General features: G+C 36.2%; 1 long non-coding RNA gene across 1 annotated transcript; it reads left to right on the top strand.

Annotated features, from left to right (window-relative positions):
• The first annotated feature begins 14,807 nt into the window (after window positions 1-14,807).
• Window positions 14,808-15,833, top strand: LOC138857263 (uncharacterized). Its single transcript, XR_011396345.1, has 2 exons — window positions 14,808-15,438; window positions 15,507-15,833. It is a non-coding gene; the product is annotated as an uncharacterized lncRNA (long non-coding RNA).
• Window positions 15,834-15,959: the final 126 nt, after the last annotated feature.

Genomic DNA, 15,959 nt, shown 5'->3' on the forward strand with positions numbered 1-15,959 from the left:
ATTCCTTGAGCATCCACCGTTTTCACCAGACTTGGCTCCCAGCGACTACTACCTCTACAAAAACCTGAGACAATTCCTTCGAGTAAAGCGTTTGACGTCGAATGAAGAAGCTATTACAGCCGTAGACGGGTATTTTACAGAGTTTCCGGAAAGTCATTATAGGGTTGGCATAAAATTATCATTTGAATGAGTGTATTGAAGTTAAGGAAGATTATATTGAATAAAAAAATATATTTCGTACCAAAAACAGGATTGTTTCATTTCGAGCGCAGAAACTTTTCAACCAACATGTATATTGGAATCTCTTAAGTACTAATATATTTTTTAATATTACTTTTATTTTGTGCTGGAAGTTCTAGATATTTATGTTTTTGCTGATTTTAGTTCTTTTCTGAAATCAAGTTGCTGATTAAGTTATTCATTCTCTTCTGCTTAAATGTAATCCAAAGTGATGGCTTTGCGTTCTTTAAAGCAACTGGTGTGTTGGACCATGAGGGAGTGATTGTTTTTTGTGGGAATGATTTTTTATGTAGACAACGAAATGTTATTTGATGTTGTTTTTACATTTGTAAAGTAGTTGATAAGGGAACAGTGTTTTAACTAAAATGCTTCTTCTATAAAGAATTTCAATCTAGGTTTAATAGTATATATTGTAGAAGCATGGTGATGAAGATAGTTATGATGCGAAAGTAGAGGACGAAGTAATATATGGCAGTCGATTACTGAAGAGTTTTTTTTTGGTAATAAGAAATGATATAGAAATTTATGCTTAAAAAGTGGTCTAATAGTTCATGCTTCACCCTGCTTTAAGGGGTAACATGGTTTTCACGGCTTCAAAAAAAATCTTATTGTCTTATTTAATTCTCTAAAATATTGCCCTAAATTCTCAAGTTGATAGCAGTAATAATTTTGCAGATACAGCTTTGAAAAGTTGCCCGCTCAAGGTCAGCTATATAGTCACTTAAAACTTTAAACGCGTTTTTTTCGAAACTGTGTTTTCAAAGTCGTTTGTTAAGATTTCTCACAAACTACTCAACCGATCTTAATAAAATTTTACACAGGTTTTTGAGATATAATTTAAAATAAAATAATTACTTAATAAAATGTACAAGGTCTTGCCGTGGGGGATTTTTTTTTTTTTGTTCAATTTCAACTATTTAGAAAACAAAAAACGTCGGGATCCAATTCGTAAAGTCTGCAAAAATAGAATTTTTACTTTATTAGTTTTTTCTCATCCCAATACCTAGTTAATGGTTTTAGTTAAAACCCGCATTTTCTTTTTACTTTTGATGATCCTGTCAGAAATTCTGCTGTCAACGCGGAAGCGTTGAGTTGACGTCGTAATGACCGAGTTTGGAATATTTTCCTTTGAAATATTTCACAAAATCTTTATAAAATATGTATCTTCGGAATAATCAAGGTTTGAATTTCGGGTGTAACCGAACATTTTATACTCTCTCAACTTGCAAGGATCACAGCCCGGAAAATTACTTCAGGTGTTGACAAAATTTTATATTAAAGGAAGTATTGATCCGATTCAAACCATTTTTGACACAAAGATATACTATTATCAAGAGTTTCATTTATTTATTTTATTATATGAATTTTAATTATATATCTTACACATTCGCCAATATTTTCGGTAAGGAGTCAACTATAGGCACTGGGGTCTACATATTCAGTACCTAGGAGCTTGAACGGTTTTGGTTCGATTTAGACAATTTTTGGTCACAAGGTGGCATACTTTAAACACAATATTCACGCAAAGTTTTACTCCGATACAATTATTGCTGCTTGATTTGCATAGTGGAAAGTGAAAGAATCAGATGGAATTTAAAATGGTGTTATATGGGAAATAGGCGTGGTGTAGTCCGATTTCGCCCATTTTCGTACTATAACATAGAAATATGAGAAGAATATTATGTATCGAATTTGGTTAAAATCGGTTAAGCAGATCCCAAAATATGGCTTTTCACCTAAAAGTGGGCGGTGCCACGCCCATTGTCTAAGTTTGAACGCGGATCCTATAAAGTCACCTCATTTCATCCCAGAGATAAGTATTAAGCCCTTTTTTCATCGCTTTTAGTAGTTTTTAACAGTACCGTTATATGGGGAGTGGGCGGGCATGTCACCCGATTTCACCCATTTTCACACCGTCAATAGAGGTGCTAAAAACATTTGCTCCCAGTGAATTTGGTTATTATAGCTTTAGCGGTTTAGGGGATATGCACATTAAACTTATTACGGGCGGGACCACGACCACTTTTTAAAAAAAAATTTAAACTGCAAATGCCCCTCCCTAATGTGTTCCTGTATACGAAGTAACAGTATTATATCTTATTGTGGAGCTTAGTTATGGCAATTTATTTGTTTTTGATTAATGGCGATTTGTAGGCATGGCAGTGGCCCGGCTACGCCCATCTGCAATACCAACCGTCTTACGGTACCAAGAAATATTCGTACCAAGTTTCATAAGAATATCTCAATTTTTACTCAAGTTAGAGCTTGCACGGGCGGACGGACGGACGAACAGACAGACATCCGAATTTTAGCTCGTCTCATCATTCCGATCATTTATATATAACCCTATATCTAACTCGATTAGTTTTAAGTGATACAAGCAATCGTTAGGTGTACAAAACTATTATACTCTGTAGCAACATGTTGCGAGAGTATAAAAAAATGTATTGAAAATACAGCGTTTTTTGCTCGACGAAATCTATGTAGCCCCTTACAAGCTCATGATTGTCATGCTGGTCATTTATATGTAGGTATCTTTATACATACATACATATATTTTATAGGGTCTCCGGCGTTTTCTTGTAGAAGTTACAAACTTCGTGGCAAAGTTAATCTATCCTGTTCAGGTTATAAATATTGTATTACAAATTAGATCGTTTTTAAAGGAATGCCTCAGTCGACTCAAGGACGATATACCATACATACATATGTATATGCGTATGAAATTTATTCGAGACATCAAAAGTCCAATATGCTATGGATCCAAATTTAATGTAAGTTCATTTTAGAAATGATAAGTGTCAATTCAACATTCTCTTCTGGCAATTCTGTCGATACTGTCGCCAGAGAACGTAAAATACAAAAATTATATACGTTCTCTGCTGTCGCGCTTCAAAATAGGTTGCCTAAAAGTATGCTGCATGGAAAATGCAGAAGTGGTGTAAAAACAGAGAACGTAAGTTAATAGAGAAGGAGCAAATGTTAAATCAGAGAGCGTAAATGAAATTCATGAAATTCATTTACGTTCTCTGGTTTGACATTTAGCAATTTGAACGACTGGAACGGCCAGATTGAAATCCTACAAAAATATATGTGAAAGGAGAAATTTGTTGTCGTCGTTCTAGATCACAAAAAAAACGTAAAAACAGTTCAACAATCTGTTGTTTTAATATTTCGTAAAATCATTAAATGGTAAATAATAACTTTTAATCTTAATAAATGTTTGGTGTCTGGCTATAATGCAAAATGTTATATATAATAACAATTCGGTTAGGGTGTTTTACAGTAAAGTTCGGCATTAAAAAAAAAAATCGAGCTTGATTTAAACTTAAATTATAATATATTTGTTGGTGTTAAGTGCCGTGGTGATATTTATTGCCATTGTTAGCAAAAACCCTGTGACTATTAAAGCGAATTATGTGCAAGAGCCAGTAATCATCATCAAAAAACTTTAACGACTTGGTTACCTGTTATAAAAACAGGCTTCATCGATTCAAGATATACTCCTCCAAATACATACATGTATCTTATTTCTTATCCCTTCCAAATTTGACTGAATCGTTCGTAAAATCGATCCATACTGCTGTAGTGTTGGATACATTCCCAATTTATATTGAAAGACGCTGCCGAGCTTACAGTCCTTGGCCAAATATAATTTACTGGTTCTATTGAGGCTCGTAGCTTCACGGCAACCGGTTCGCAAATTTGGTAGAATATAGAGAATACCGTTAAATGTGTTGTTATAAAGTGAGCGTTAAGATAGAAATGTGTTGGTAGAACATTTGTTGTGACCGAGCTTTAATTTTTTTTCTGTTTGTTGGCATGACATCTGTCAAATATATTCAATAACCTTACAGTCATTGAACAAACAACAACATATTTTTTCATTGTGTTACAAAATGTTAAATACAAGTTTTCCGATACCTGCTGTGGCCATACACTCCCTCACCAAGACGCTTTCACCTCTGCGTTTAACAGTTGGAGTTGAATTTTTTTATTTAAGGCTTCATTCGGTTTTCTCCATATCTTTTGAGCGCCATCTGAATCAAAAGTTTTAAATTTTGACTCGCCACTCCAAATCCAGGTTCATCAAAGTATTTTCTTACAAATGCAAGCCTCATTTCTCGATTCGTAGAAATTGTAAAGATTGGTACGTGTTACTAGTTCTCTACGTTTTTCAGTTCAAGTGTAATTAGGACCATCACTGGTTCCCTTGAAATCGTTTTTGTACTTGTATGAATATAGTGTGTTTTCTTACTTAGCTACAATACATATATTCCACGATTCCTGGGAAATAAACCAACACATTTTACGATAGGTTTCACGAACGATCTTCAATATTTTTTATTTAAATTTTAATACTACTTTATTCGTTTGATTTCCTTAAACTTTCTTTAATTTTCAAATCCACTTTACCACGGACCGCTGGTGAAACGTTTTCACTGTTCGAACGGGAATCGAAAAGGTCTGCTGGTTGGTGAATGTGCGTGGATTTTAGCACATTGATAGCTACCAAACAGTTGACGTTGGTGCTGGCGTATGCATGTCCATATTAATATGTATGAAAAGGTTGGATTTATTATATTATACGTGTGTCTCATATATGTGGCAGGCGAAGGCCGTAATATGAATCGATCACTTCTGTTTAGTTTGTTAGTATTTTCAACGGTTTTCTAGATTAGAAGAATTGTCAGTACTGGCTACGAGTCGCTAAGTTGCTGATCCTACTAGGTCAAGTACTTGAGACGTTCAATTAGAAATATTAGGTAAAGTAAAAAGTTCGTTCGGTTTTTTATTGATTTTTCAAAAGATGATAACTTTGTGTGCATTTGTCCGATTTAAGTCAAATATGTACCGTTTTGTTCATAAACTTGTTGCCAACGAGATGCCAACTTCATTATACCCCTCTCGTAGAAGGCTGCGTCCCTATTGGCAAAAAACTAGGAGAGCCAATTTTCTCAGACTTCTCACCATTAAGCGCGTTTGCCATGGACAGGAAAAGATGGTAATCACTTGGTGCCAGGTCTGGACTATAAGGTGGGTGCATTAGAATCTCCCATCCGAACTCCAGGAGCTTCTGGCGAGCCACCAAAGACGTGTGTGGCCTGGCGTTGTCCTGATGGAACACCATTCGGCCTCGGTTGATCAAAGATGGCCTTTTCTGGATGAGTGCTGCCTTCAAGCGGTCCAGATGTTGGCAGTAGATGGCCGAATTGAGCGTTTGGCCATAGGGAAGCAGCTCGTAGTAGATGATTCCTTGCCAATCCCACCAAACACACAGCAAAACCTTCCTGGCCGTCAATCCGGTCTTGGCCATCGTCTGGGCCGCTTCCCCGAGCTTTGATCACGACCGTTTGTGTTCGATGTTGTCGTAAGTGACCCATTTTTCATCGCCAGTCACAATCCGCTTCAGAAACGGGTCGATTTTGTTGCGATTCAGCAGCGATTCGCAGATGGAAATTCGGTCCATCATGTTTTTTTTGCGTTAGTTCGTGTGGCACCCAAACATCGAGCTTCTTTTTGAATCCAAGGTTATGCAAATGGTTCCAAATGGTTTTCTGGCTTATCTTTAGTTCCTCAGCAATTAAATAAGTGCTCACGTGACGGTCTGTTTCCACTATTTTCATGATTTTATCGCAATTTTCGACGACAGGCCTCCCGACGCGTGGTGCATCTTTGACATCGAAATTACCGGAACGGAACCTAGCAAACCACTTTTGTGCTACACAACGTACTGAGTCAATCAATCGAAAAACTGTCAAAGCTTTTAGCGCGAATAAACACGTTTTCAGGGCCGTATAGATGATGCGACACGTAACACTAATACTATGGACAATAACGCCATCTCTTAGATAAAAACCGAATGAACTTTTTACTTTACCAATATATGTATGTATGTTATGTCTTCCATGTATGTGGTGGTTTTTCTAACCAGGTTACATAGTACAATTTCGAAATCGGATCACAGATATAATTTGTATTTTGACATGTTTAAGTGTGTTTGCACCATGCCTACTAATTTCGAAAGTAGTAACGCGCCACATAGTTCAAGTCATGGTAGACTTATTGTTTTTAGAGGAGCTACTTTTGCTTATTTTTTTCGGAGATTGTAGCGATAATATTCTATGCCAAATTTCGTGAAGATATCTCACCAAATGAAAAAGATTTCCATACAGTCACTTGATTCCGATCGTTCAGTTTGTATGGCAGTTATATGTTATAGTGGTCCGATATCGGCGGTTCCAACACATGAGCATCTTCTGGGTGAGGAAATATAGTATGTGCAAAATTTCAGGTCTATATGAGGGTATACTTATATACAGACAGATTACTCGTGAGCACGAACGGGGCATATTGACTTAGCCATGAAGTTTGTAACATCTAGAAAAAAATATATATAAATGATGATTTAGCCATGTCCGTCGGTCTGTCTGCATATACGCTGGTCGACGACCCGCTCCTGTGCGACTGCAAGATCCTTTTAGCCAAAAGTAGAACGCAGAAGATCTACAGTATTACTTGCCCTTAGCAAAGTTAATTTTGCTGTAAACGTAAGAGGTCTTGTCGGACTCAAGTTGTCAAAGTTACATGAAGGAGGATGATGTTGAAACATCTCGCCAGTCTTACCTTCGGAGAACCAGGAGACTTGGCCGAAACTGACATTAGCATTCTCAACAAATATGCTATCGACTCAAAGCGCTTTGTTGATTTTAAAGGATCTTATAATCTATTGCATTATATAGGAGTTTTAGATACCAGAACTGACCGGGGTTCTAAGCTGACCAAGTGAGATCATTGTTAGAAAGAACCTCTACCCTAAGGAGCATCAATGTCAATTCGCGTATTCTGTAGCGGCTATAATACTGACTCCACTCTTGGGTCAATATATAATACTCAACGCTGTTCCCAACTTCGGCGCGTGTTTCGCTCTGTTTGACGAGATCCGAATATTTTTTAGCTGTAACCGTACATATTTGAAATGGAAACAGTTGTTTTAAATTTGAATTGTTAAAAAAAATCGGCGTAAATGTGTCAATATTAATTTTAAAGGCTTATGGCCGTTGTACATACGTCTCTAATCAAGGTTTTTCGAATATGTTTAAGCATTGCAATTTTATGTGCATCTTTTGTTTTCGCTTTGTTTGAAGTTTTTTCAGCGCAGATAACTCACTGGTGGAACAAGGGTTTTGCAAACAGAGGTTATTTTTCAACTGGGCCAAGCTATCGGAAATCAAGGACTCTTGATTGATTACAAAGATCAAAATACAAAACGTTGGTGTGCAAGACCAAACGACAGTCTGGACGAACTTTTTAAAACAGTTTTGAAAAGACCAACGAGGTGGCGGGGCTCGGGAAACTATTATTCGAAACCCTCGCCTCGCATGGTCTAATTTGCAAGAGTTCTGATGAGTGAACGGACGGTGAGGATTCATTAGACGGCCGAGTCAGTGTGCACCTTCTTGGCTGTCAAGACACGATTAGTCCTAGGTATGAAGGGAGTAGTACTGTAAACTTTCCCGAGTTCATCATTACGGAAGATAAAATAGAATGAACAATTCATGATTTATTCCAGCCATGCTGCAAAATACGCCAAATTTTAGCCGTGGCTAAAGATGATTTTGTAGGTAGGTAGGTACTACAGGAACAACCTAACTTACTCGGAAGAGTTTAAGATTATAAGCTTAACTTCCTTTTTGTTGAAAACATTAGAGAAAATCTTGAACGTGCTTATCAGGGCACACTGGTATTTATTATCAAAAGGGCTCTTGAATAAAAGGAATACGTTCTTGGAGTGCTCCTGGATATTTCTGGAGCATTCAAAAACGTTTCTACTTTGAATATTAGTCAAACGAGTCAAAAGGTGTTGATCCTCCTATAAAAAGTTGCGCTTATTGATCACTATAAACACAAATGTAGAACGGAATTATGCTTGAATGACGGATGTAGGGGCACTCTATTGGGTGGAGTACTATTTCCACTTTTATAATCTGTTAAAGAACTTAGACGGCAAAGCCCTCAAGATAGTGGCATATGCAGACGAAATTGTCATCTTAATAACTGGAAAGTTTCAAGCTTGTCTTGGACAGCAAACTGCTATGGAAGCTAAGGGTGGTAGAAAGTATAGGAAAGCCCAGCAACACCTTATTTGCATGTAGGCAGTAGGCATGCACTGTGAAGTGGATGAGATTACTAAGAGTGGTGTCCGGCTTCCACCTGAAAATGTGACCGTCATTGGTAAACCCATACATTGCCTATACGACGATCTGGACAGAGGCATGGAACAAAGTTCCTACTGGCACTCGATTGAAAAGACTGTAAGAACATGACTATTCACTAGACACATGCCTACAGAATGGTGTTGACAGATCGAGAAGAGTGCAGAAATTCTCATTCCTTTTAAAGTCGGCATATGCGGCCCATATGAGCAAGTTAGGGATTGACTCCACAGAGACTCAGCTATATATGGAACATGTTTACCTATTAAGTATCTACAAGTAGCTAGAGGTATACAAATTTTCTCTGTTTCGGAGTCTAATGGTAGGGTGGTGCTTGCTCTGGCTTGTTTATATGCTTCACAGTTATCAGTAATATTACTATATCGAATACTCGAATCCATTGCAAATTTATCGTGAAATAAGATGGCAGATCCATTAAGAGATCAAGGTGTAATTTCACTATCTTTGATAAAGCTATAAGAGACTTTATTGATTTCAAAACTGCTTGGTATAGGTATACTCATATAAATATATTTCTTGTTGTGAGTTCACTCTTTGTCAGGTCATGAAGGCTGCCTTTAATTGCTGTGATCTCCGCTTAGAAGGCACTGCATTGGTAAGTAGTGGTGGAAGGCGATTCTGGTATCTAATTTTGTTGAAACGACACCACTTTCCACGCGAATATCTTGTTTGGGCCCATATGAACAGATGCTTATTCCTGTGTGACTGTCCAACTAACCACTTTCCAACTCTTCTCTGGAAGTGAAGGCAATATTGGGAACCGAATTTTCGTTTTATTCTATAGGATTTTGAAAATTCGTGGTATTGGGAAGAAACGGGAACTTAATAAGTATATTAGAATGCCCCTTATTTTGCTATTATAGGATATTACCGTACATTTATCCAGGACTACGCCAGTGCATCTTATCCTATGGTGAAATTAAAAAGAAAAGACCTATTTAGATTTTTGAAATATTGATTTTTTTCAAGTTTTTTAATAATGTGAAAAACCTGACAAATAGTGAGTCCGCCTTACAACACTTAGATTTCAAAAAGAAATTTTGGTTCAGCACTGATGCTTCCCAATTTTTTTTTGGTGTTCGCACTTTGTCGGATTACGTAATTCGATATTCTATAATTGAGAAAAAAGCTTTAGTCATGGTATGATCCTTAAGACATTTTTATACTCTCGCCACATGGTGCTACAGGGTATAATAGTTTTGTTCATGTAAAAGTGGTTTGTATCACATAAAAGTAATCGAGATAGATATAGAGTTATGCAGATATAAGTAATCAGGATGACGAGACGAGTTAAATTCTGAATGACTGTTTGCCTTTTGTATTAATGAAATCGGGTTATTAGCTTAGAACTTCCGGTTGACTTTTTACCAAATACTATATCTTGATCAATATGTAAGATATCTAATGAATCTATTAAGTGAACATATAATATTTGATATGATAAAGTTTAGTTGCGAAAATCTGTGAATTCGGTCAACGAATTATCCTAGCCGATTTTGTCATTCAGTAAGCTTATCATTCAAATATGTATGTTTTTGGGTTTGAGGCATTTCTCTTTGAGTGTTATGTTCACAGGCCAGCGCAAATATTTTGAGGCTCTAAAAGGCATACGGATATCAGTGCTGTCTCGCAACTATCCATATCTGCAGGGGTTGATGGTACCCTGTCTCATTCCATGGTATATACTTTAGGCCAGGTCTGCTGTTAGTCGACTGTAAGGACTAGAATACGACGAAGAAGGACTTACTTACTCTCATAGAACAAATCTTGTAACCGCCAAAGCCCTCATAGAAGTTGACGACACCATGCGACGACAGCCTCGGCTGTTATTGCGATTATGTTCCTCTCGAATAACCTAGACATCCTATTGATCCACGAACCGTGGACGTATAGAGGAGAGGTAAGGGGTGTCCATACAAGGACAAACGCGGTAATCTGGAATCTCTCTAGTGAGAGACCCCGGTCTTGTACAGTGGTTAGGTACGATATTGTTTTTTTTTTTTTTTGCATTTCAGAGTTCCTAACGCGATGCAGATGAAGGACAAGGAAAGTTCGGACTTCGCCCTTGCAGAGGCCTACTTTCGAGAGGAGACAGCTACAGCACCGCACATAGCGATTCATAAACTGATGGACACCTGCCGGAGAAACAAGGGCCCTATACAACGCGCACTATAAGGAAAGGGGCAGCACAGATTGCAGCGCGAGAGATGAGTCTATTCTTGAATTTATTATAAGTAGTAAATTGGGAAGTGAGGTCCTTGACATAACTATGTATGTGCAATGAACTTATGACCGGTCTGATTACACAATGAAGGGTATCACAAGAGATATCCATTGATCTGGTCGCAGGATCATTCGGTTCGCACTGAAAGTAGAGGTCAGAGACCTCCCGTCGACTCACATCCCTAGAAACACGAACTGGGGTGTTTTTAGGTATACTTTAGTGCTCAATATAAGAAGAAGGAAGCAGCAGTTCATAATGGGCGCGTATCATTGCGGCTGTCTACTGATGATAAACACAAGCACCAACTAATAACTTATAATAAAGAAATTAGGTCAGTGAAAACCAGTAGTCTTGGGTTACTCTGTGACAACGTCTCCTTAGCCTCGAGTCAGCCAGGCTGCACAAGGCTTTGTTAGAGGCAAGACTAACACAGCATTAACCATAAAAAAATCTAATGGGACCTATTCGACCAGCGCCGAGGATAGAACAATGGCACTTTTGCTTACACACTTCCCAGAGACTGCTAATGGCGATCAAATTCCAACAGTGGTCGCAAATAAGCCACGTCGCTCGAATTGGACAGCTGCCAGGAATTTATTTACTGCAGACTCAATCAAGTCGACACTGGCCTCTTTCTCGAAATATAAGTAACTGGAACGGATGGCATTTTCCTAACAATTCTGCAACATGGAAGCCAACCTCTTTTCCACACCTTCAAACTTCTTCAGATTTTCCAAAAATTAAAATTTAAGAAAGCCTATCTTTTGCGACACAGAGGTTAGTCAAAATTCAAGATTTTGCTCTAATCATTTTTAAAGTGGACCCAATTCAAATTGAGTACGGTTCATATCATCTGCGTTGAACTCTATGAAGTAGTAAGAGTTGTTTAAGTGTAATGAAGTAATAAGAGTTAGTTATTTCAAAAGTTTTAAGTCATGTAGGTATTCTATTACGAAAAGTGAGGAGCTGAACGCGGAAAATGAGTCATTGAATTTCAAATTCGACGGTCTACAGCATTTGATGGGATACATATGTAAGTATTACATATATAAGTATTACATGTGTAGAAAATTAAAAAATGAAGTATTCAGAAGGTTAATCACTTATGCGAGGGCGCGTTGGTGAAACCATTTGTCTAAGGTTTAGTTGATAATGGTTTGAACAAAAAACGTAAAAGTAAAAAAAAAAACAGTAACATAATTCATGAATTTTATTTTCAAATTCGTGCCACTGCATATATGGCGATGTTGGTTCTATGACATCACACGTCAAAAAACTTTTTAATATATGAACTATTGAGAACTATTTTACTGCAAATTCAAACAATCATAAAACCAAATATTAGCTGTCTTCGATTCGCCATTTCTTAGCTCGATAACTTTGTGCGCTGCTCTCTTACTTGTATTAAAAAAATACGTGCAAAAGCAACAGCAAAGTTGTCGAATATGCGAATACCTCATTCAAGTGGTACGAGGATTGCATATTATATTTCGAGATTAGAGAACTAAAACAAATGTTAATAAAAATTCATTCGGTGACAGGTCAGGACTATACGCCGGATGACTCGTCGAATCGATGTTTTGACTGTTCAAAAATGCGGTTGTTTCAATCGATGTGTGAGAGCTCGCATTGTCGTGGTAGGGAGTGATTCGTCGTCGGTGGTTGGTTTTCCATTAGAAGACAGCTATTACAAGACTCAGCAATACAAATTTTAAGTATAAGTTTATGTTAAATTTTAAATTTAAGAAATTAGGAAATTATATTTATTTACTTAGTAAAGTGTTATCTTCTCAAAGTTCTTTTTCTTATTTTGTAATTTGCTCACTTGGTTACTGATCTCTTAACTTTATTATTTCCCTTTAATTACAAAACAACAACAATACACATTTCGACACATTAGGCAGTAAGCCATGCAAATTTTTTTGAAGATATCTCGCCAAATGAAAGTTTTTTGTACAAGCACTCGATTCCGATTGTTAGCTTGGGTATGGCAGCCATGGGTATGTTATAGCATTCTGATATTGGTAGTTCGGACAATTGAACAGCTTCTTGAGGAGAAGAGGACGGTTGCAAAATTTTAAATTTATTATCTCTTAATATATATATTAAAAACGGAGGCGGAGGTTCGCTCATATACAGACAGACGGTCAGATGGGCATGACTAAATCGACTCAGTTCGTCATACTGATCATTTATATATGGTGGTTTTCCAATAAGAGTGATATGAAGCAAAAAAAACACAAATTGTTAAGGAAATTCAAATGATTTTTATTTAATGTAAGGTACAATCGATACAATTAAGTTCTGTCTGTAACATCGTTCAAATGGTCTCCACGACTTCTTTTGCAGGAACGTATTTGATGAACCCAGTTTTCGAGTACTTTCTCTACTAAATCAAGTCGTATGCCATGAATAGCACGTTAAATATTTACTTCTAAAGCTTGAAGAGAGTCTGGTTTATTGCTAAATACTGACCTTAAATAACTCCATAAGAAGTAATCCAATGCTGTTAAATCACAACTTCTTGGAGGCCATTCAATGTCACAATTTCTTGAAATTATCGAATCATCAAACTTTTCTCGCAATAATTCGGTTGTTGCACGTGCTATGGGGCACATTGCCCCGTCTTGTTGGAACCAGATGTTGTTAAGATCAACTTCTTCCAAATGCGGCCATAAAAAGTTGGTTATCATCGATCTATACCGCTCTCCATTGACAGTAACGGCGTCACCAGCTTCATTTCGAAAGAAGTACGGACCGATGATTCCACCAGATCAAAAACCACTCCAAACTGTCAATTAAGGTGAATGTAATGGTCGTTCATGAATAATTTGTGGATTTTTTTTGCATCCAAATCGACAGTTTTGTTCATTTACCGCACCATATTACGACCATAAAATGCCAAAAGCGCACGAAAAGTTGCAATTGGAGAACGATTATTTTGATATTAAATTGAATAATTTGTAAACGTTGTTCTTGCATATATCTTTCCATGATGAAATTGTAAACATGATGAAATTGTAAACATTACTGAATACAACGAAAAAAAAAATTACAGACCATGATATATTAAAAATGGCCGAAACGACACTTAGAAGTCATATTATCCCTATTGAAAAATCCATTATACATATATTTTATAGAGTCTCCGAAGTTTCCTTTTAAGTGTTACAAGCTATAATAATCTTGAGGGCAAACTCGTCTCTTTTAGAGTTATGCCGAAATTTGGTCCGTCCAACGGTGAATTTTCATTATTTATTAAACATTTACGATGATCAGTCAGTTCTACAGAAAATTATGCGCCTTATTATTTGCTTTACGGTGAAACTGACATACATATATAGATCGTATTATAATATATATTTACTTAACCGAAAAACAAAAAGAATTTAGTATATTTATATACAAATAAGAGCTTATAAAAAAGTTTCAATATACAATACGTCAGAGTTATTTGCGAAATTCAATTACACAGGTGTGCTCATTTTCAAATATTTACAGAATATGTCGAAAATGAAGAGATTTTTTGGAAGAAATTGGGTATAAAAACATCGGTTATTGAAGTAAAATTCACACTCATCCACAAGTTCCTAGTTATCGTATATCAGGGTGTAATATATTAATAACGAAATGACGAAGTTATCGAAGTTCCTGTATATTGCCATCTTGGCCATGGCATTATTTGCTGTAGTAAACTGTGGGGAAGACAATGAAGGCGACAATGAGGGTTATGATTCGAATACCGAAATGGAAGAAGAGCTTAGCGCACAGGATACTGGTAACTCAACAGTTGAAGAAACAGGCGCTGGTAACTTAACAGACTCTGGTAACTTAAAAGGCTCTGGACAAAAAGATGATTCAGAAGCCAATGAAGGAGAAGACAAAGAAAGTAAACTTAGTTCAAAAATTAGTGAACTTGTGGATAAATTGCATAAATTGATAAATGGAAAAGGGAAAGCAAGTGGAGGCAAGAACGACGATGGAAATGAAAATGACTCAGATGATGAAAGCGGATGTAAAGGTGGCAAAGTTTTGAAGAGAAAAGGCAAAGGACTACTGGAATGTGTTGGTGACAACAAAAACAAAAGAAAGGGAGATGACTGAAAGAAGAAATCTCAGTAGACGCCAAAAAAAAATGTCCAACGAATACCCGACACAGTGCCATGGAAAGGAACTCGCCAACTATAAACGATGATTTTTAAGTATTTTAATATGTATTTTATAAAAGAATATCTTCAATATTTTCAAGTTTAATGTTTCTCGAAATAATAATTCTAATAAATTGTAAAATAAGCAGCATAAAATAATAGTAATTTCCTTTAGTAAACGGTGTCAATGCGATGTACTGTATAAAACTACACTAATAATAACCATTTTTTACTAATACATACACAGACGAATGCAATCAAAAGAGACTTAAATCTGCTTTAGTGTGTTGTCGTGTTAAGTTCATTCATTTTGTAATATTTTTCATTTATTGAAATTCTTAAATATTAAATTTACATAGTTTTGATCAAAATATTATTAAATGCTCAAAATACTATACATTTAGAGCTAAATATGGAGATAGATTATAGCAGCTTTCTACACAAAATTGCTTTCGTTTAATTTTGCGGTTACTTGTATCATAAATATTTTAAACAACATAAATGTTTAATGCCCTTGCCAATGTTTGATGGTGGTATTACTAAATAAGGTTTCTTCTTCATTTTAGAAAATCAATATTGTAAATGCCAGGTAGTAAAATCACCACCTGAATTAAATATTATGAATTTAATCATGTTTCATGCTTGTTTTTATGATAGCGATGTGAAGTTTTACACCCCAAGTAGCTGCTCATTTGTCGGAACAGCCGATATCGGATCACCATAGCATATTGCTGCCATACAAACCGACCGATCAAGATTAAGTCAAATTAAGTTAAGTAAGGAACATTTTGTTTTAGTAAAGGATATTTATGTTTGTTCAATTATTTCCAATAGATTGATTTAGAAGTGTATATAATATATAAACAAAAATAGGCCTGCTGTGGAACCGAACACCCAAAAAATATCAGTAACGTGTCTATATTGCAACCTAAGAGGTGGTGAGGAAAAGCAATAAATATGCAATAAACTTTTGTTTCTAAAATATTCGTATAAGTTTTCATTAATATTTGCCATTAAAAATACGTAAAGGCGAAGTAGTGTTCAGTGGGTAATTGGACACAAAAATTTTCACAAAATTTCCGTGAGTGTATGAATAATTACTTGTAATGA

Source organism: Bactrocera oleae, chromosome 5 (genome assembly GCF_042242935.1).
Source record: "Bactrocera oleae isolate idBacOlea1 chromosome 5, idBacOlea1, whole genome shotgun sequence".
In the NCBI taxonomy this organism is placed as follows: domain Eukaryota; kingdom Metazoa; phylum Arthropoda; class Insecta; order Diptera; family Tephritidae; genus Bactrocera; species Bactrocera oleae.